General features: G+C 40.3%; 2 long non-coding RNA genes across 2 annotated transcripts in view; one reads left to right on the forward strand and one right to left on the reverse strand.

Moving 5' to 3' along the window:
* LOC138413535 (uncharacterized) overlaps positions 1–22,604 on the reverse strand; it is a 112,385-nt gene that overhangs the window by 68,170 nt on the left and 21,611 nt on the right. The gene's annotated exons all lie outside the window — the stretch shown is intronic.
* Positions 19,329–22,050, forward strand: LOC138413534 (uncharacterized). The gene is made up of 3 exons (XR_011245893.1): positions 19,329–19,466; positions 20,941–20,989; positions 21,497–22,050. It is a non-coding gene; the product is annotated as an uncharacterized lncRNA (long non-coding RNA).

The raw sequence follows: 22,604 nt of genomic DNA on the forward strand, positions 1-22,604 counted from the left end.
GTAATTATTGCCTCAGCCCATGATGGGGGTATTTTATTGTTTTGGAGAGTCCAATTGAAAGAGGCAAGGAGCAGTGGTGACAGCTCTTCTCTAAACATCCTATACCACTCTGCTGGATATCCATCACTTCCCGGTGATTTATTGTTTTTCAATGTATTTATTGCATCTTTTACCTCCTCCAGTGTAATCTCTGCTGTTAATTTATCATTTTGTGTACGTCCAATTGAGGGTAGATCTAGCATCTCCAGGAATGCAATCATTTCATTCTCTTCTGCAGATGCAGGTTGTGTATATAGGTCTTGGTAATATCTTTGGAAGATATTTTCGATACCATCCGGAGTAGATACTATCTCACCTGTATGGGGATCTTTAATTTTGTATATATTACTAATTTCTTGTTGTTTTCTTATACGCTTTGCCAGTATTTTAGTGGCCTTTGAACCTACTTCATGGTAGCCCAGTTTAAAATATTTATTCTTTTTTTCAATTTCGTCCAATAGTATGTCATTAATTTTTGTTTTTGTTTCTTTAATTTGTTGACTTATCTCGGAGTCATTAGTATTTTGGTATTCCTGTTCCAATTCCCTTAACTTTTCATTATACATTTTATAGGCCTCCACTTTAGCTCTTTTTGCATGTGCAGTTTCAGCTATCAGTTTTCCTCTGATGACTGCCTTCATGGCATCCCAAAGAATTGTTGGGTCTACAGTGCCATTGTTATTTTCTTCTATATATCTTTCGATTTCCGTTTTTACCTTCTTCCTTGTTTGATCATTATTCATAATTCCCAGATTAAGTCTCCATACTGTATGACGTCTTCTATTGTTTAAGTTTATTGTTAAATAGAGTGGATTATGGTCTGACACATCTGCGCCCCCTATCCTGCACTCTCGTACCATATGGTTATCCTCTACATTCATAAAAAAGTAATCTATCCTTGAATGGACTTTATGTGCTGCAGAGTAATGCGTGAAGTCTTTTTCCAGGGGGTGTAGATTCCTCCAAACATCAATCATCCCCATCTCTTCCAAGGATATGTTTATGAATCTTGTCAAATGCATTTTATTCTTTTTGAGACTAGTTGTATCTATTTTGTGGTCTCTAATTACATTTAGGTCTCCCCCACAGACCAAAATACCTCCTGTTTCTGCTATGATGTCGTCAAATAGACATTTAAAAAAGGATTTGTCACTTTCCGGAGGTGCATATATGTTTGCTAGTGTTACTAGTTCATTCTCTACTCTTCCTTTTACTATAACGTATCTTCCTTCCTTATCCCTGCATTCCTTCTCAAGGTCAAACTTAGTTGTATTTGATATCAGTATCACTACTCCTCTTCTACATCCTCCTTTAAATGAACTATGGTATAAGTTCCTGTAGCCATATTTTTTAAGTTTATTATGTTCTGATTGTGACAGGTGGGTCTCCTGAAGAAAAATTATTTGTGCTTTTTCTTTTTTAAGTTTTGTCATGACCTTTTGTCTTTTAATTGGACTATTAAGACCATTTACATTCAACGACATTATTTTGATATGGTTAGTCATAATTTTGTTTTGCTATTATTTGTAAGTATACTCCCAAACATTTCTGAACAAAACACTCATGAACAGTAAATACAACAACATGAACCCAAACAATTGTGACTTCAGACAGTGGGGTAAACTGTGCCCCGAGTCCCCGTTGGTGGGTGAAGGGGAAATCCTCATCTCTCATGGGGGCCCCTTCCTAGACTTGAGTAGTTCCTACTTGAACTCTATAAGGTCTAGATGTGTCCAACTATAGAAAAGAAAACTAAACATCTCCCGGTCGGATATGAATATTATCAGTGTTGAAGTCTATGTTATACTGCTACCTTTCTCCAGTGCATGTTCATGTTTTCCTGTGGTATTCCTGTAGCTTCTCTCTGGCACGGTGCGCTGCTTCACGTGTCGTATCCTTTCCTCTGACGCGTTGCCATTCCGGTGTTACTCGTGTCTTCTCCCTCACCGCCGGTGTGCTGTCATCGCCCGGTGGGTCCGTGATGAATCCCCTCTCTCTCATAGCCCGCGCGGCTTCCACGGCGCTGTCGTATGTTTTCACTCCGTTGCTCCAGTGTATCCGTATTCTAGTCAGCGGCGTCTGGAAACGTATTTGTTTTTCTTTGAGCACCTTTTTAATGTCCACATATGACCTCCGTTTCTGGACGACTTCAGAAGGATAATCGTGATCAAAAAAGATCTGCTTATTTCCTACTTGTATTTTTTTCTTCCATGCCGTCTTCAGGATCATTTCTTTTGTCTCAAACTTGAGAAAGTTGACTATAATGGACCTGGGTGGTGCATTCGGGCTTGGTTTCTGTGCGAGAGCGCGGTGTGCTCTCTGGATGTGGAGCTCCGTTCCTTCAGGTAGCTGTAGCTCTGTTTTTAGCAGCTGGTCTACGTACTTGCTAGTGGAGTTCTCCTCCGTCTCCTCAGGCACGCCGAAAATACGGATATTGTTCCTTCTTGATCTCCCCTCGAGATCGGTTATCTTTTCTTGCATCTGGCGTGTCTGTTCCTGCATTTCCATCATCACTTCTCCCGCGTCTATTTTCCACTCTTCCAGCTCTGCTATGCGCTCCTGGGCCTCGGCCATAGTCGCCTTCTGTGTCTTTAGCTCGTTTGTATTATCTGTTAGCTTGCGCTCGATTTCTTGTTGAAGAGTGGTGATTTCTTCTTTCATTTCTTTTTTCAACTCGTCTTTTAGCGTGTTCAGTTCGTGTCGTATTTCTTGTTTAAGGTCTTTTATATCTTTGCTAATTGTAGCCAGCCCGACTCGCAGTGTCTCATTGTGGTCTTGACCTTCCATTTTCTCTGCTGCGTCGTCCTCGTGTTCGCTATCTTCGCTTTCAGAGGTTGTCTCGGATAGCTTCTCAGTTTCGGGTAGTTTCTCAACTTTTTCTTGCTTCTGGTTAGTTTTCCCTGTCCTTCGGTTACCTTTCCCACCCATAATATAACTTTTAGTCGTCGAGTTAAACCTTATGGTGGGTTTTTTATGTCCGACTTGGGAGAGTAGTTAACTACACGTCTGCTCACTCGGCCATCTTCCCGGAAGTCCTGTTCCTCACTTTTAAAGCCCTCAACAATCACGCCCCCTCATATATCAAAGAGCTGATAACACCTTATTATCCAAGTAGCTCACTTCGTTCCCAAAACACAGGGTCTCTAGTGGTTCCAAGAGTCTGTAAGAGTAGAGCAGGAGGTAGAACATTTAGCTATCAGGCTCCTCTCCTATGGAACCAGCTCCCACTCTGGGTTCGGGAGGCAGACACTGTCCCAGCATTTAAAGTAAAACTAAAAACCTTCCTCTTTGACAAAGCCTATAGTAAGGGCTGGATCAGGTGAGTCCTGAACCATCCCTTAGTTGTGCTGCTATAGGTTTAGACTGCTGGGGGAACTCCCATTATGCACTGAGCACTTCTTCACTTCCCTCTGTCTCTCTGCCCCCCCACACCTGTTTATTTATTTATTTATTAGTTTTAACATGTCATCATGTCAAAGTGTCACTTTGTCCTCCCATAGTCCCTCTGGCTCTTCTCTCTATCTCGTTTCAGATAACTCCGGCACCGGGACTGCAGGACAACAACGACTACCATCACCATTGTCATCATTTATTACAATAACTCAGTAATTCATTCATATATCTAATCCTGTTGTAGATCACTACATTGTTATTGTTATATTCAGCCTTGATACTGATGGTGCCCAATTGTTCCCGGTCTCTCTCTCTCCACCTCATCTCTCTCTTCTCTCCCCCACTTTCCACCCATCTCTCCTTTCCTCCCCCTTACTTTTCTTTCCTCACCCCAACCGGTCGAGGCAGATGACCGCCCACATTGAGCCTGGTTCTGCCAGAGGTTTCTCCCTGTTAATGAGGGAGTTTTTCCTCTCCACAGTCGCCTGTGCTTGCTCATTGTGGGAACTGTTGGGTTTCTCTATGTTAATATTGTTTTAAGTTCTTGACCTTTAAATGTAAAGTGCCTTGAGATAATGTAAATCATGAATTGGCGCTATATAAATAAAATTGAATTGAATTGAACTCCCTCTTGGCTGGACTCCCAGCCTCTGCAGCTAAACCGTTGCAGCTTATCCAGAACGCTGCAGCGCGCCTCGTTTACAATCTTCCCAAATTGTCCCATGTGACCCCCCTCCTCCGTGACCTCCACTGGCTTCCTGTTGGGGCCAGCATCCGATTCAAGATGATGGTGCTGGCCTTCAAGGCCGTCAATGCAACTGCACCTGTCTACCTCCAAACACTAGTCAGACCACATGCCCCAGCGAGAGCACTTTGCTCATCTACATCAGCTGGCCGACTGGTACCCCCATCACTGAGAGCAAACAAAGCCCGCTCAGCGAAGTTGCGACCCTTCTCTGTTTTAGCACATCAGTGGTGGAACAAACTCCCGACCAATGTCAGGACAGCGGAATCGCATTCCATCTTCCGCAAAAGACTCAAGACTCATTTGTTCAGACTTCACCTCGACCCTGACTCCTGAGAACTGGAGATGAAGCTGAAACAGCGCCAAAATTTTCAGTGACATTACGGGAGGGGCATTACGTCTATAGTAGTTTAGCACTACCATAGACAACGAATGGGAATGTGTTTAGGGCTGTTTAGCTAAACAATCCACGGCTGCTGCGCGGGAGACAGGGGTCGATTCCCTGATGGAGAGGAACATATTTTTTACATAAAATGTCGAGAATTTCCTGTGAAAGTGAAAAAAAATTAAAAAACTGAATCCACACCTGCATCCACATTAAATGGGTTCCTCCCCTTCCATTCATCAAGTTTGCACAGGATCTAGAAAAGAGGGATTGTAGAGGAGGAAAAGATGTTCTCCATCTCATACATTATTATCTATTTGCTCAGGGTACTTTGTAAAAGACGAATAGAAGAAATATCATCTGAAAGAGGACAACAGTTTTGCTCTACTTCCACTGAATGTTGCTTGGACAGAACCACTTCTTCCAACTGTCTGATCAAAGTTTTCATGACTTGTTCAGCATATTTTATATACATAATATATAGATATAGATATATAAATTGTATAGATAATATCAATATACCTCTAGTACTGGGTTGAAGAAGACTGTGACTGTGTTGCTCCTCTTCATAGGAGGGATGAACACAAGAACAGCGAGATACTGTAGGACGAGGACGCTGAGCCAGTGAGGCACGGCACTGTACTGACTGGCCCTGAACTGGATGTTAGTGATGTGCACCGTCTCCAACAGACTGGCCACCATCAGGATGAGACTGATGCAGAAGAAAACGTCTGCAGGACACAACATACGACAGTTCAGTCAACTTTTCAATAACATCATGTATCTTAGCTATGATCTTGTGTTGGAAATGATGTTTACAATAAAACTCGAGGAACCTGTTGTTCACAATAAATTAAACAAATTAACAATTTCTTTTAAAGTCACACTGTCCCGTTGACCAAATAATTGACACACTTTTCAGTGGAACTACTTTCTACCAAGACACTCACTGATGAGAGGCGTCCCCCTGGTGATGGGCAGCAGGTTGTTCATGATGAGCAGGATGAGGGTCAGCTTGAAGGAGGAGCGGATTGGGGCCCAATAATACTCAAGATTAACCGTATGATACATCTTACTGTGTGGTTGTTCAGGTATATGAGGGGCAGAGGAGATCTCAGCATGTAGATTCCTGAAAAGATCAATGGTTCAGTTACAACCAGTATAGTACTGTTTACTTCCTCTATTTACTTTGTATTCTATTTACATGCTGAAAAACACATATGGGTCACAGTGTAGAAATTGTTAAATAAAACTTTTGACTGTCCTTTCACTTTGCTGGGGACAGTGGAGGGGGCTGAGGCCTTAAGACAACAAGACAACAATAGACTTTATTTGTACACATTCACATGGATAGATATAATCTTTTTTTCTTTTTTAGAGTTTATTAGTCTAAGCCAAGAAATATATCCTATATATCATCAAAAATCATGTACAAATACAGTAACAGAAAATCACAGAGATGGATGTAATTTAATATTAAAAACAAAGAGACACTGTGACACATACATCTGCCCGTCATTTATCTGGTCTTTAGTCAAACAGTCTCTTACCTTTGCTGTATAAAACACCTCACATGTGTAAAGTAGTTGTAGAGCAACATCTGCTGTAGTTTGTTGTTCTTCAGTCACGGAAGTTGAAGGAAAAGTCGAGGAAGAGAGACAGAGATGAAGCTGAAACAGCGCCATAATGTTCAGTCGCCGGGAGGGGCATTACGTCCATAGTGATTTAACACTACCATAGAGAATGAATCGGAACGTGTTAGGGACGTTTAGCGCAGAAGGCCTGTGTTCGATTCCCGGCAATAGACTATTATTAGCCAATTTTTTGTATTTCGAAAGTTGAGCAGATGTAATGTCAGCATGTACTTCTGGAATTGGTTTATTTGTGTAACAGACAATGAAAACCATTTGAAACTTTTTTCTTGAAATATCACTTTTGTAATAATAAGATAGTAAAGTGGGCCTTTTCATGTTTTGAAAAATGTGTGGCAATGACATTGACTTGAAATTGAGAGCAGGCACTGCAAGTCAGAACTGTTCATCAATAGGAAACACAAGCATAGCATTCTGTTTACACGGTATATTTTAGAAGCTCATAGAATCAAGACTGTTCCCTTCAAGTCTAAATCACTTTTGTATTGGGTCTGTTGTTTGCATTAGGGGCCAGCTGGGCTTTTAGCCCCACCCTGCCCGAGGTGTGAGTTGTTGGGCCATGAAGAGGTATATTGTTATCGTGGTAAAAGGCTCAAAGTTAACTAGAAAGTGATTCTGAGATTTACACACTTCCAGCACTACCAGTAATTCTTTCAAAATGACTTTACAAGCGTGGATACGTCATGAGCCATAGTAATCCATAGTTATGCTGCTATAGGCCTAGACGGCTGGGGGATCACCCATCAGGCACCAGAAACCAGCACCTTCCCTCTTCTCTCTCTGCCTTGTTTATTTTATCGTATCTTATTACATGTCTCTAATTCCTTGGGTCTTCTCCTCCCCTCCTTGGTCCATGCTGTGCGGCTCTCCGGAACCCATCCTGGCTCGGGTCCTGATGAGGGATGGACCTAGTGAGGTCACCGGTTTGTCGCAGGGCTAACGTGGAGGGAAATGCAACCACCAGCACTCTCACCTGAGGACCTCTCACCTTTGGAGCCATGTTCACTACTACTACTGCACATGTTGGACCATGAGGGAGGTAGGAGTGCCCGGAGGGACCAACGCGCCCTTGGAAGACCATGCCAACATCCAGGTGGTGATTCCCGGGCTGGATTCAAGCCCATGACCAGAGACTGTGACTCCACCCCCCCTTTATTTCCTTTTGTTCCCCTATATATATTTTTTTTCTCCACTCACCCCAACCAGTCCTGGCAGAGGCCGTTGATAGATACATGTAGGGAAAGTAGATTTAGTTCTCGTGGCCAATGTGTTTGATGTGCAAGTGCTGTCAAATATATACAGAATATATCCTTGCTGGCCCATCCACTGCAGACAGAGAGGGGAAAGCTGACATGGAGCTCCGGGATCCCCTCCCTCACCTGTTTATAATGCATGAAAATCTAAGTTAAGTGATTAAAGCTTTTGACAAGACCAGTTGATGCAGTCGTAGATGCCGGTTTTTTGCCGCCGACTTGTTGATGCCTTTTGAGTACCTGTAGAGGGCTCCGATATGGATGATACCTCATCCTGTTGCCCCTCCATAGGTGTTTCTTTAGTTGTCTGGAGATATTAATGACAGATACCAGACTGATGAAATCAAGTAAAAATAAATGTTCTAATATAGTCAATATCTTTCATGTGTGCATGTGGCAGTGTAGATGTATTTCACTAAATCTAAATGAATTTGAATTACTGTATTTAATGCAGTATAAAGATGGACTATATGTTTATGTATGTGAATTTTTGTATGGTAAGAGCATGTCCTTTATGAGAACTATCAGTTATACAAAGAATCATTTTGACCACCTTGCATTTCCACGGCCAGTCTGATTCACCATAATTATAGGTGATCTCCTCTCCTGGACTTATGTCACGTTTTGCAATCAAACACAGATGGGGCTTCCCTATTACTGTCAAGTACTTCATCTTGGCATTGGGATTCATATGGTTGTCATTTACGAGCCTTCCAAGTGACCCATCCTCTTTTGCTGCATCAACACTACAAAAGCAAAGATAACACATTATTACAAATTGTAATTTGGCAATATAAATTTGCCTGACTTAGAAGCCTTCCCTCAACAATATAGTCTGAAAACTGGCTTACTGCCATTCCAACTGGCACGTGCATGGTCAATTGCAATCACCGATGTCTCAGCGTGCAAGAGAGCAGCATTAGGCCATGTCACAATAACTTGAGCTGAGTCTTGCAGCATATAACGAAATTCTCCCCAAACAAGGAAGAGGGAAACACAGAAATAACTTAACCTATTACATGTAAGAATTAAAAGTAGTTTGTAAAGAATTGTTTTGCTGTATTGAGAGCCCTGTCTGACATTAACAGATAATTTATTCAAGCTGAGAAGTGCACCACCAGTGATGATGATTCCCAGACTGAGTGAGGTTGTGACGATGTGTAATTACTTGCCAAAAAGTCCTTTTTTATGAAGTTACAACTAATCAAACACATTCCTGCACATGCCTAAACATGTTTAAACACATTAGCAGCAGTGTTCAAACATTGTAAGTGAAAGAAGTTTGACTTCTGACCCAGCTCCGAAAGCTGCCTGAAATGGACCACACTAAATGTCTGATTACTAGCAGCCAGTTTGTGCTAGGGTGGAAAGCTTATATCTGTTGGGAAGAGGAGAGTCTAATCTTTATTTTGGTGTACAAAGGCAAAATTAAGCAAAATGTTTCTAGCTGTCAGCACTGGTGTACCAGGCGATGTACAAGTTCTTACCCCTTTTGCAAAATAACTTCCACAAAATTCCACCCCCCCAACCGAACTCCACTCCTCGCCCGCTCTCCGCTTCCCCAACGGGCGCTGACCTTCGGGGACGTGTGCATTTATCAGACCCGTGGTGCCCCGGCTGCTTTGGTGACACTAGATGACCTCGAACTGATCGCTGGCCCTCGTGGTGGCGACGTCTCATTCGAATGTCTGCCCTATCAACTTTCAATGGTACTTTTTGTGCCTACAATGACCACAGGTAACGGGGATTCAGGGTTCGATTCCGGAGAGGGAGTCTGAGATAAATTATTATTAAATTATTGATGACCATATACGACAAAGAATGACATAATGTGCCACACTCACGGCTGATGAAGGGCTGGATGCTGAGGGTCAATGAATTGTGTGAGATGTGTCAAATCTGTTGGTTATTATTTTTGTTCATTATCATATGTAAACAAATGGAGGCAAGATTTTTAAAATATATTTTGCATTGAAGAAATAATTGTCTGCATTCAGATTGAGCTCTATATCATCAAATCAGTAATGATTGGATGACTAATGTGAATAACAAAGACATAAATATTACATAAAAAAATCATTTTAGCCCAGTATTAAGTGGAACATAGTAAATTAAGTTAAATGGAAACAGTCAAACACATATGCAGAAGCATTGACAATTGTATTGATTTAATATACACACATACAAATATTAATAATATGCATTTTCATTAATATTTTATGCCAGTGACAGTATTCGACCAACACTCACAAAGCACTGCTCAATAGCCATGAATCTATGAATGAAATTAAAATATGAAACCTTTATTTGCAGTGTCAAATCACATTGAACACATGAACAACACACAACAATACAATGCTTAATCACAGAATGTCAGTGCCTATGTTGTGCATCAATAGCTCTCACACACTAAAATCACATAGATCAACATGTAAATATGCATCCTCTCAATTATTTCGCATCAGTTTTAGAAACCAGTCAGCATCAAGGTCCACACTTTCCTGACACACACATACACACACATTTTTTACAAACACGAATCCAAACATGCTGCAGAAATGCACAATTCCCCATGCTCTCAGTGACACACAATGCAACAATTAGTTTGCAAAAATGTACCCACTTCCCGGTGATGGTAAAGTAGTTGACTACAGCTGCTCTACCGTGTTTTCCATCTTCATTATTTTATTTTCATCCTACTACATTTATTTTATAATGCTTGTGCTGTTAAGATTTCACACTATGTACTTACTGACACATAGACTTATATTTTGTTGATGCTTATGTACATATCTACATACTTAATTTAACACTTCATAGCATATTTCATTAATTCCCTCAAGCATATCACACATTATCTAATGGATCTGAAATCCTTGATTGATTTTCTTCATTTGGTCAAGAGACTAACCTCCGTCTCAGACAGGGATCACTTAGCTATCAGTGGGACATGTGTATAGTAGCCGCCTAGCTCAGGATTTGTGTATGCTCCGCAGTGATGTGCATCATATAGAAGTCAACCTGTTAAACCCCCAGGGGCCGCCATGTTGTGCAGTTATAAAAATTGCCATGGAAACGGTTGCTTCTTAAAAATCTTCTTTGATGATTGATGTGGCGGCAACCATCAAAGGGATTGCTGGCCTGCAAATCCTTATCAAATCCAATCAAAGAACCAAAAACTCTAGACATTAAAGGATATTTCTTTGGTCCTCTGAACGACCAAACATAAATGACAAGTTCCCTTGCTTCAAGTTATTAGCTTGTGAAAATAATAGACCGTCAACTGAGAAGACCACAGTCCTCATTAGTGAAGACAACAATCCTGCCTACGGAGACAACCGCTGATTTGTTCAGTAAAAATTCATCAAGAAGACACTGCTCTCATAACTACAAATCCCCCTTTACCAAAATGGACATCTTGGTAAGAATTTTTTTTTTTTTAGAAATGTATGTTCAGGTTGTGTTGAGTGGACTTTTAATAATGAATTCCATGTTTCTATTTTTCAGGCATGTGGAACAATGCAGTCTGAGATTAAGGCTCTGAAAGAGAAGCTCAAACTGAATGATGAGCTTCTGATAAGGGAGCAGGAGAAAATGACAGCTCGCTCTAAAGCCCACATTGGTGTCCTGGCTGAACTAGCTGTACAGAGCAACAAGGTGAAGGCTCTGGAAGAGAAGCTCAAACAGAACGATGAGCTTCTGATGAGGGAGAAGGAGAAAATGACAGCTCACTCTAAAGCCCACAATGGCAAACTGGCTGAACTGGCTGTACAGAGCAACAAGGTGAAGGCTCTGGAAGAGAAGCTCAAACAGAACGATGAGCTTCTGATGAGGGAGAAGGAGAAAATGACAGCTCACTCTAAAGCCCACAATGGCAAACTGGCTGAACTGGCTGTACAGAGCAACAAGGTGAAGGCTCTGGAAGAGAAGCTCAAACAGAACGATGAGCTTCTGATTAGGGAGAAGGAGAAAATGACAGCTCACTCTAAAGCCCACAATGGCAAACTGGCTGTACAAAGCAACAAGGTGAAGGCTCTGGAAGAGGACAATGTGGCTCTGAAGGAGAAGGTGGCCCTTTTGAAAAGGGATTTGAGCAGGCTTGAGCTTGTGGTGACAGAGATGGAGGAAAGGCAAGCTCACAGCCAAAAGATTGACTCCATGGACAAGGAGACTCAAACCAGCGATCTGCTTCAGGATGAGAATAATGCTCTTCAAGAAGAGCTGATGAAGCTCAGAGCTTCTTATCATGAGGTCTGTCTGAATCAGACTACCAACCAGGAGAAGTTCGACACTGAGCTCCAGGAGGAGAAGCAGGAAAAGAACGTTCTCCAAGAAGAGCTGATGAAGCTCAGAGATTCTTATCATGAGGTCTGTCAAAATCAGACTACCAACCAGGAGAAGTTCAACACTGAGCTCCAGGAGAAGAAGGTTCTCCAAGAAGAGCTGATGAAGCTCAAAGCTTCTTACAATGTGGTCTGCCACTGTCATGAAGCTGATGTTTCCAGTCGGGAGCTCAATGGAGAGAGTAAGGATGATGTCACTGAGGAGAAGTCTCTCTCCAGTGTTCTCCCTGAGAAACCAAAGAAGACTTCACTCTGGAAGAGAATCCGCCACACTCTGGGGTTGAGAAAACCACAGTGTTGGAAGTAGTCAGCAGCGCCCATCCAACAGCACCTGAGCTGACCTTACCCAGTGTTGTAATGTAACGAAGTACAAATACTTCTTCACATTTCTACTTAAGTAGAAATTTCACATATCTGTGCTTTACTTTGTTATTTTTTATTTCTGACAACTTTCACTTTTACTCCACTATATTTCCTAAGTAAAATGTGTACTTTTACTCCAATACATTTCTCCTAACCATCTTCGTTACTCATTACTACAAATTAAAATCAGAAGAAATTTGAGTTGGTGACGTAATGCCGTAAACTTTTTGTGGTATATACGTGTGCCTGCAATATATATTATGCCAATGGGTGGCAGTGTCACTCGATGTACCCCATGAAGAAGAGAGTGACTGTGACTGGTACCTGAATAAGAAAGAGTGAAGTTTGTTCCGCTGAATTAGCTTGCCTGTTAACGTCTTTTTTCATTTACACTACACAACACATTCATTGTCATGTCAACCACCAAGCACGAAGAAGAAGAAGTCCCGCTTGTCTGGGTGTTGTGGTGAAAAACTAAGTTCCACTCGTGATCCAAAAGTCAAAAAATTCAGTCAAATAAAAAAGCAGTAGAAGTCAACTTAAAAGCAGCAGAGTTTTATTGTCAACAACAAAACCTGAGAGCATTCAGTAGCGAGCCGGAGCTGCACCAGAAGAACTCTGACTAACAGTGGTGTTGCTCCGCTTTATCTATCCTTAAGGGCCACACCTGTTACGACCTTCCCCCTGGAAAGCCTCAAAACACCTGGGTTGCTTTGGCCATTATATCTGTCCAAACCATTTACTATTTTTTAAAAGATATTTGTCTCTGATTTTAAACCATTATATTTCATTCTTGTCAGACTGCCTTTAAAAAAAAAAAAAAGATTATCATTTCTTCACACAAGTTATACATACACTACATGCTGATTGTTACACATAGAGTATATTGTTTGATTTGTTTGATGATTCGTAATATCTGTCTTAAGCTTATTGTAATCATTAGCAATTTATGTTATAAATGTGATGAAGATAACGTTACACCGGCCGTATTTTCAAGAAATATTTTCGTACGTTGGAGTGAAAGATTCTTCCTACCAGATTAAGTGCCTGTTATGCCTACAGAGAGAGACTGAAATATTGGCATTCAAAAACTCCCCGTCCAACCTGAAGAAGCACATCGAGATAGGTTAAATACATTTTCATTCAATGAAGCCATAATGTCATGTTGGGACCTGGTATCTGTGAACCATAGTTGGGCCTACATGTGTAGTCAAAAGCCTGACCGCATGTCTCCTTTGCTCTGGAGACAAAGGAGAGCTTCCAGAACTCAGTCTCCCAGGGTGCCACAAACCAATAAGACCACTTCACTCGACTTCAAACAGCACATCCAAAAAGGACCTTTCCCTCTTTTTCATAGACAGGTAACACAACTGGGCTCTATTATTACGCTAGGCTAAGCAAAGGACTGTTAAGTTCTATTTCTATTTAATGTGATGTTTATAAGTTTGAATTGTGTTGTTGTGATATTTGGTAATATGTTATGCGAAAGTTAATGTTAGTTCTGTTATACTGATCAGTTTCTTTGCATGCATCTAACTACTTTCTTTAACCTGGCACCAACACCTCACACACTCATTTCCACAAACTTAACACATACATGTGATCTCAGCCACATGGTCTCACAACTCCATCTTCATTAATGTTGCATAAGTGTGAATTTTGCCAACCTCTACACTGCCAAGAACTCCATATCCTTCCACTTTGCTAGCTATTGATGTGGTAATTTTGGTTATAGTTATTTATTTAATTATTAATCAGAGTTCCAAATTTGTAGTCAGTAAGACTTATTCCTTAAATTGGCTATCTTTTCCCTTCCTTTGAAGGGTGGTGCCCCGATTTATCCTTTATCAGTTTAATATTAATATTTTTAATATTAATATTTAATATCTCTCTGATAGCCACATTTATTGAATGCCCAAAAGCAAACCATTTAATGGTGCCCCGCATGAAGGAAAGTACATAATCGTACCCCGCGCAAGGGAAAGTACATAATCACAACATTTTTGGTGCTCTGTGTGAGGCAAAGTCATGAATAATAACATTATTTTGACTCCTCGTGGAGCACAGCACAACAGTCAACGTTGTTTAAGTGATCGCTGCTGATGACGGGCTCTCCATCTCCTCTTTAGTCGCATCCATTTTTTTCGCCTAAATATGGATTTATCCTCACCCAAAAGGCAGAGCATATTCTCCAGTCCCTGCAAAGGCTTTGTTCTCACATGTGAACTGGTCCACGCACCCCTCCAGCCAGCCACGTCAAATGAAGATTCAGAGAGACTGCATGGAGAGGACACTGTGATGGGAGAATCTCCAAGAGTGGTCACACCACTGGGGCTGTGAGGTGGCCACCTTTTGTGTTTTCCTCCTGTGGATGACTGCTCTTCAGGGTAGGACAATTTCTCTTCCAGGAGTCTTTGGAGCTATTATATATGGATTGTTGGACAGAGCTGGAATTAGTGATACTGTGGCTTAATTGTTCATTTCTTCTTTGTTCCACAGGCACAGCAGCAGTGCAGCACGGCTAATCTCCAATTGGGACATGATGTTGCAACTTATCACCTAACTAATACTATTTCCAATAATGTGACTATGCCACGGAAATAATTAAGAAAAGAAAGGAGTACGCGGGAATTAAGAAAGTTTTAAAAGAGAGAGGAATCCGTTTCTAGACACCTATGGCCAGAATGAGGATACACTGGGACATGGCCATGGCAACAGGTAGGAAACAAAGAGGACACCGCAACACGAGCAAAACATAAACTACAGAAATACCGAGGAATGGACAAATAAAGTATGTAAGTGCATCTAAATGAATAAGTAAGTGAAAGATAACACATGTTAGACACTGAAGACAAATAGTCTAAGAGATTGTATATAGGTCTTCAGTCTTCACTGTTAGGACTCATCGGACGCTGTATGTGTGAGCTATAATGATCACTTCATTCCCAAAACACAGGGTCTCTAGTGGTTCCAAGAGTCTGTAAGAGTAGAGCAGGAGGTAGAACTTTTAGCTATCAGGCTCCTCTCCTATGGAACCAGCTCCCAATCTGGGTTCGGGAGGCAGACACTGTCCCAGCATTTAAAGTAAAACTAAAAACCTTCCTCTTTGACAAAGCCTATAGTAAGAGCTGGATCAGGTGAGTCCTGAACCATCCCTTAGTTGTGCTGCTATAGGTTTAGACTGCTGGGGGAACTCCCATTATGCACTGAGCACTTCATCACTTCCCTCTGTCTCTCTGTCTCTCTGCCCCCCCACACCTGTTTATTTATTTATTTATTTATTTTAACATGTCATCATGTCAAAGTGTCACTTTGTCCCCCCATAGTCCCTCTGGCTCTTCTCTCTCTCTCGTTTCAGATAACTCTGGCACCGGGACTGCAGGACAACAACGACTACCATCACCATTGTTATCATTAATTACAATAACTCAGTAATTCATTAATATATATAATCCTGTTGTAGATCACTACATTGTTATTGTTATAGTCAGCCCTGATACTGATGGTGCCCAATTGTTCCCGGTCTCTCTCTCTCCACCCCGTCTCTCTCTTCTCTCCCCCGCTTTCCACCCATCTCTCCTTTCCTCCCCCCTTACTTTTCTTTCCTCACCCCAACCGGTCGAGGCAGATGACCGCCCACATTGAGCCTGGTTCTGCCAGAGGTTTCTCCCTGTTAATGAGGGAGTTTTTCCTCTCCACAGTCGCCTGTGCTTGCTCATTGTGGGAACTGTTGGGTTTCTCTACGTTAATATTGTTTTAAGGTCTTGACCTTTAAATGTAAAGTGCCTTGAGATAATGTAAATTATGAATTGGCGCTATATAAATAAAATTGAATTGAATTGAATTAATGAGACAGATGCTCAAGAGAATCTGGATAACAAGAATGGACCTCACTAAGGATGGGCCCCCATATTTCATCTGAATTTCCCCTCAACCCACGGGGGAAACGTGGGGGGCAGGTGCCTACTGTTGTATTCTTAGTTCGATTTTTTTTTATTGCTGAGTTGCTCAATGTTCTTTGGGCTATTGTTTGTTCTCATGGTATATTATATATATATATATATATATCATGGAGTATAATGCCATTTTCCAAAGCTATAAATGAACAGCATATCGTTAGTGTTGTTAAATGTTAATGGGTTAAATAATCCAATTAAAAGGACTAAGATAATTTTGAAAATGAGAAAACTTAAGGTTCAAGTTATCTTCATGCAGGAAACACACCTTTCCCAGGAAGAGCATGAAAAGCTGAAGAAATTTGGTTTTAGAAACACCTATTACAGTACTTGTAAACAAAGCAACAAAAGAGGTGTGGTAATACTTATACAAAACTCAACTAAATTTGAATGTCTAAAGAAATCAAGGATACAGAAGGACAATATATTATAGTGAAGGGGAAACTAGAGGAAGAGATGGTTACCTTAATTAATGTATATGCCCCTCCAGAGAGTACTAAACAATTCTTTAAATCATTATTCCCAGTCATGGCCTTAGAATCTGAAGGTATAGTGATATGTGCTGGTGATTTTAATATGATAATGGATCATAGGGTAGACACAACAAGTATAAAAAGAAATAAGAAACATATATCTAAATTTGTAAACATGTCATTGAAGGAACATGGACTGGTTGATGTATGGCGTGAACTGCATCCGAAGGAAAAAGACTATACACATTACTCTACTTTATATAACACCCCTCGCCCGGGGAGTAACTCAATGTAGAACCGCCACTGCCCTTAAGGAAGGTAGATTGCCACCCTCATGTAATGAAGCAATCATATCTGTAAACCCCAAGGAGGGTAAAGACACAGAATATTGTAACAATTACAGACCCATTTCTATGCTCAATGTAGATTACAACATATACACATCCATTATAGCAAGGAGATATCAGAATTTCATGACAGAATTAATTGACGAGGACCAAACTGGATTTACTACAGGACGACAAACATTAGATAACATAAGAAGGACCCTGCAAATAGTAAACTCGATACAAATGAAGGCGAAAAGGCTTTCAATGGCGTAAATTGGATATTTGTATATTTAACATTAGAATGTTTTGGATTTAACAAAGAAGCCATTAAATGCATCAATACAATATACCAGAATCCTATAGCTAGAATAAAAATGAATGGTAGTCTAACAAAAAGCATAAAGCTACAGAGGGGAACATGCCAAGGATGTTGCCTGTCCCCTCTCCTCTTTGACTTATACATTGAACCTCTGGCGCAGGCTATAAGACAGTGTGAGGAAATAAAGGGAATACATATTAAAAAACAAAAACATGTAATAAGTCTGTTTGCAGACGATGTAATAATATATTTAGAAAGACCTGATACAAACCTAACACATTTAAGTATATAAGTATATACGGAGACCACTCATTATATAAAACAAATGTGAATAAAACACAGATTCTGGCTTTTAATTATACCCCTTCCCAAGAAATTACAAATGCTTATAAATGGAAATGGAACTCAGAAAGCATAAAATATCTTGGGGTAACCCTAACAAAACAGATAAGCCATCTTCAGAAGATAATTCCAGCCATGTTTTCATTGTGATCAGATTCATATACAAATTAAGAGGATATTGAGAAATGGTCGACCATATCACTGGAGTTCAGTTCAAAGATTGACATTATTAAAATGAACATTTTCCTGAGGCTGTTGTATTTCTTCCAATCCCTTACTGTCACGATACCGTTAGAAAGATTTAAAACGGGACAAATTGATATCGCGGTTCATTTGGAGTGGTAAAAAAACAAGAATAAAATATAGCACGCTACAACTGGGTAAGAATCGAGGGGGTATGGCACTCCCAAATTTAAAGGATTATTATGAGGCAGCACAACTTGGTCAAGTGGTGTGACAAGCATTATAACTCCAAATGGAAAGAGATTGAGATGAGGGTGGCTAACAAACCAGTGCAATCCCTTTTGGGCAACATTACATTGATAAAAACTACTAAAAGGTTCAATAGATCCAATAACCTCCCACACACTGACTATCTGGGCTGATTTCAATAAAAGGCATAGATTGGAAAAGAAAGTGAGATTGTTGAGCTGGATTGCATATGATGAAAGATTCAAGCCAAACTTGAGTGACCTGACATACAGGAACTGGGAGAGGAAGGGAATCACTGCCATGTGTACAATACTAAAGAATGGAAACATAATGTCTTTTCAGGACCTTAGAGAAATGTATGGATTAAAAAAATTTGGATTTTTTTTTAGATAACTACAGCTAAGGGATTATATAATAAGGGAAATAGGGAGCGCAAAAATGCGAGTATATAATGGGTCAAAAATCAAGGTGGTATCTGTGTTATATCAAAACCTCAGAGACAGTACGAGTGCTTCAACTGATTACATTAGGGCTAGATGGGAGACGGAGCTGGTCCTGCAGTCAGGCCCCCAGTTCAGCCAGGCAGGGCCTCACAACCAGACACAGGTTAGGTACTAACTATAGGTTAGAGAGCGATTCAGAGGAACTTTATCAATACCTGTATCAAGAAAGATACTTATTAATGGAGGAGGTCGTAATTCATGATTACTCAGAGTAGTGAACCTGACTGAGTATAGAGACTTATTATAATGGCCCAGTAAAGTATATGAGTTGCTTATGGACGAGGCAGTTATGTGATCCTGTAAGATAACTATAGAATAGATTTTTTTATTTGTATCTGAAAGAACATAGTTCCAAAGAAATCAGGTGTAATCATGACAGTGGATGTATAGTATATAGTATATAGAAGCATAGGAAGTGTCCATATCTCCATTTAGCTCAAAATCACAGTGAAAAAATATCACAACAAAACAGCTTCTAAATAAAAGTATTAGATTCTTGTGTAACCCAGGTTAAAAATCTGTATTAAAAACAATAAATTAGTTGATTGAATGAAGAAAAGTGAAATTCATGGTGGAAAAATCAATTCATTAAATACTACGTTTTGGTTAATAATAAAAAACAGATGTTTATCTAAAAGGAGAGATAGAACCATAATAAAATAATTTATAGAGAGTTTTAGTTTGAAGGAGACGGGTTGGAGACGGTCTGTCACCCAATCAGAAAAGAAGCCCCGCCCATTGAGCTGATCGGAGCAGGTTCACTTCCTCTGAAGTTGCCGGGAAGAGAGAGAGCAAGGCGCATTAAACAGACACTCACCATAGGAAGATAAAACAAGAAAAGTGGATCAGACTCGGAAAAGCTGCCGAAGAAATCTCCCGGGACGACCAGGACCTGTGTGAGCACAGTCGGAGGAACCTCTCGGGAAGAGAAACGCATCGGTGAGCGGCCGTCTTGATGTGCTAAAGGCTAATAGCTAATGCAACGAGTTAAACCGTTAGCATAGGAGCTAACATCAGAGCACTAGCTCCGCTGCTGATTGGCGCGAGAGAGACACACTACGACACACCACACATTAATGCTGAAGCCCTGATCCGACATTTTAAAGGTGCATTGTGAGACATTTGTTTGCTCCTTTGTTGCACATAGAGCTGTATTATGTGTGTGTTTAGCACCTTATTTGTGCATTCTAAGCTCATCCAGCCATATTTTATTAGCTGTGCACATTACATATTTTTCTTTCTAGATGATTGATATTGTTTAATGTGCTAATTACGATGTAAAGAGCACAGGATATTTTGATACTGTTGATTTGGAGTGAGGAAGATTATTTCAATAACATAATGTGATATTTTGAGTGTTGCTTATTTTATTACTGAACATTGTGATAGCATGTTGCAACAGTAATTGAGTAAAATTGTTATTCTCTATTAGGCCTGGGACGATAACAAATTTTGCTGGACGATATATTGTCCCACGAATTATTGCCGATAAACGATATGATTGTCAACATGATAATATATCATAATAATGCACACCCTTTCAAATACAATAAACTTTTATTTTTCAGTAATTTTTTACCATCGTAATTGTAATTTCGGGAACGTTGAAATATCCTAAATAAATAAAACAAACAAAAAATAAAATGGACTCTCAGTCTCTGTTAGCAAAAACAGCACTCAAATATAAAACCACACACAACCAAGACAATAAATAAAATGGCTTATCAAGTCTCGATTAACAAAATTGCACTTCAATAAATATTGAACATTTAGGCCGTTTGTGACATGTATTTTCTCGCAGGCAATTCGTTCTGTCTGTCAAACGTTTGCAGCATCTCTCTCAATGCTGGTTTTTCAACTGTACTAAAGGGCAGCATTTCTTTTGCGATGCAGCGAACTACCATTTTTGCTCCATTTATATTTACTTTGTCGACCAAAAGCCTCAGTGAGTGTTGACTTTCGGGACGAAGGCTCTGCATCTTTTTCCCCAGCTGGGAACACTGGGTCGGGTGGTTGTGCTTTAGGTGGGCATGCAACTTTGTTGTGATGCTTTTTTTTGTTGCCACCACTTTTGAACTGGCTCGTCCGTGTTGATGGGCTCACCTTGCTCATTCAGTTATTACAGATGTGGTAGAAAGACATTTTTTTGTACAATGTTTATTTTTTTTAGTACATCAGTTTGGCTGAAATCTGTGGTGCTTCCACCTGCTGAACACAGAATAAACTATAAGTACCAGTCTTGGCTGCTTAACACAGCTGATATTACATGTGTAAAAAATATTGTAGGCTATTGTATTGTACAGTATCTGTAAATAATCGTGTTTCTCCTCTGTTCCTTAATATCTACAGATATGACAATGATTTCAGCATAAAACATCCTTTACTGTGACTTTTTTCATTTCATTACATGAAGCACTGCAACACCTGATGTCCTCTGAATCCACTGTGGCAGCAGCAACAAGGTGGAGATCGGCAGCTTCAGGCTGGTCAACATGTTAATATTGAGTCAATTTCTATATCCATTATGGTTGGTAAAATGAACACTGTTATCACAACAATGTTCATCTTTTACTTTCTGATTTGATAAACTTTAGATAAAAAGTCTTTTCTTTTTTGTCATAAGAGACAGAACACGGTCAGCACAGCTGTGTCCCTCAGGTTCGTCCGTCCCTAATAAAATGACAGGAAACATAAAGTATGGCATTATTGCCGAGATAAATCCTCTTTGACAAAGCCTATAGTTAGGGATGGCTCAGGTGAGTCCTGAACCATCCCTTACTTGTGCTGCTATAGGTTTAGACTGCTGGGGGAACTCCCATCATGCACTGAGCACTTCTTCACTTCCCTCTGTCTCTCTGCCCCCCCACACCTCTTTATTTATTTATTTATTAGTTTTAACATGTCATCATGTCAAAGTGTCACTTTGTCCTCCCATAGTCCCTCTGGCTCTTCTCTCTATCTCGTTTCAGATAACTCCGGCACCGGGACTACAGGACCACAACGACCACCATCACCATTGTCTGCATTTATTACAAGACCTCAGCAATTCATTAATATATCTAGTCATGTAGATCTATACATTGTTATTGTTATGGTTAGCCTTGATTTTGATGGTGCCAAATTGTTACCGGTCTCTCTCTCTCCACCTCATCTCTCTCTTCTCTCCCCCGCTTTTCACCCATCTCTCCTTTCCTCCCCCCTTACTTTTCTTTCCTCACCCCAACTGGTCGAGGCAGATGACCGCCCACATTGAGCCTGGTTCTGCCAGAGGTTTCTCCCTGTTAATGAGGGAGTTTTTCCTCTCCACAGTCGCCTGTGTTTGCTCATTGTGGGAACTGTTGGGTTTATCTATGTTAATATTGTCTTAAGGTCTTGACCTTTAAATGTAAAGTGCCTTGAGATAATGTAAATTATGAATTGGCGCTATATAAATAAAATTGAATTGAATAAGTGTTACTTTCAAACAAAGTCTATGTCCTTATATTCTGTGGATATTCAACTATGTATTTGAATATGGTTTGGGATTAAACAGTGTACTACAATGAATGTGCAGTATGGAGTTCTTTCACATTAAAAGTATTGCATTTATAATGTAATGCATCATGTGCAATCATTTGCTTTAATTGTTAGTAAGTTATGAAAACAGGTCTATACCTGGTAGGTAAACTGTTCATTCATAAATAAAGTCCAGCTCAACAAGTTTCACACTGCAGCAGCTGCACTAACGTTATTTCTGAACCAATAATCTAATAAAACATTATTACTGAAGTTACCCACAGTAACATAGTCAAGCCAAATAGGTTGGGGAGCTGAACAACTTTACATAACGTTAAATATCTAACTTGGTGGAGCTCATTCACTAAACACACAGTCGCCTTCAGTTTAAAAGATTTATCACCATAAACTCTAACGCTCCTCTCTCCGCTGTGTGAACCGCTTCATGTCATGCCGCTCCCGTTAGCATTGCCATTACTGCTGGTATGTTGCCTGGATGTTAGCGGAGCTAAGCTAACCAGCCAGGTACAGAGACAATGATACCTGCTCATCACTACTGACACGTAAATAAAAGGCAGTACT

Source organism: Paralichthys olivaceus, chromosome 13, assembly GCF_024713975.1.
Source record: "Paralichthys olivaceus isolate ysfri-2021 chromosome 13, ASM2471397v2, whole genome shotgun sequence".
Classification (NCBI taxonomy): domain Eukaryota; kingdom Metazoa; phylum Chordata; class Actinopteri; order Pleuronectiformes; family Paralichthyidae; genus Paralichthys; species Paralichthys olivaceus.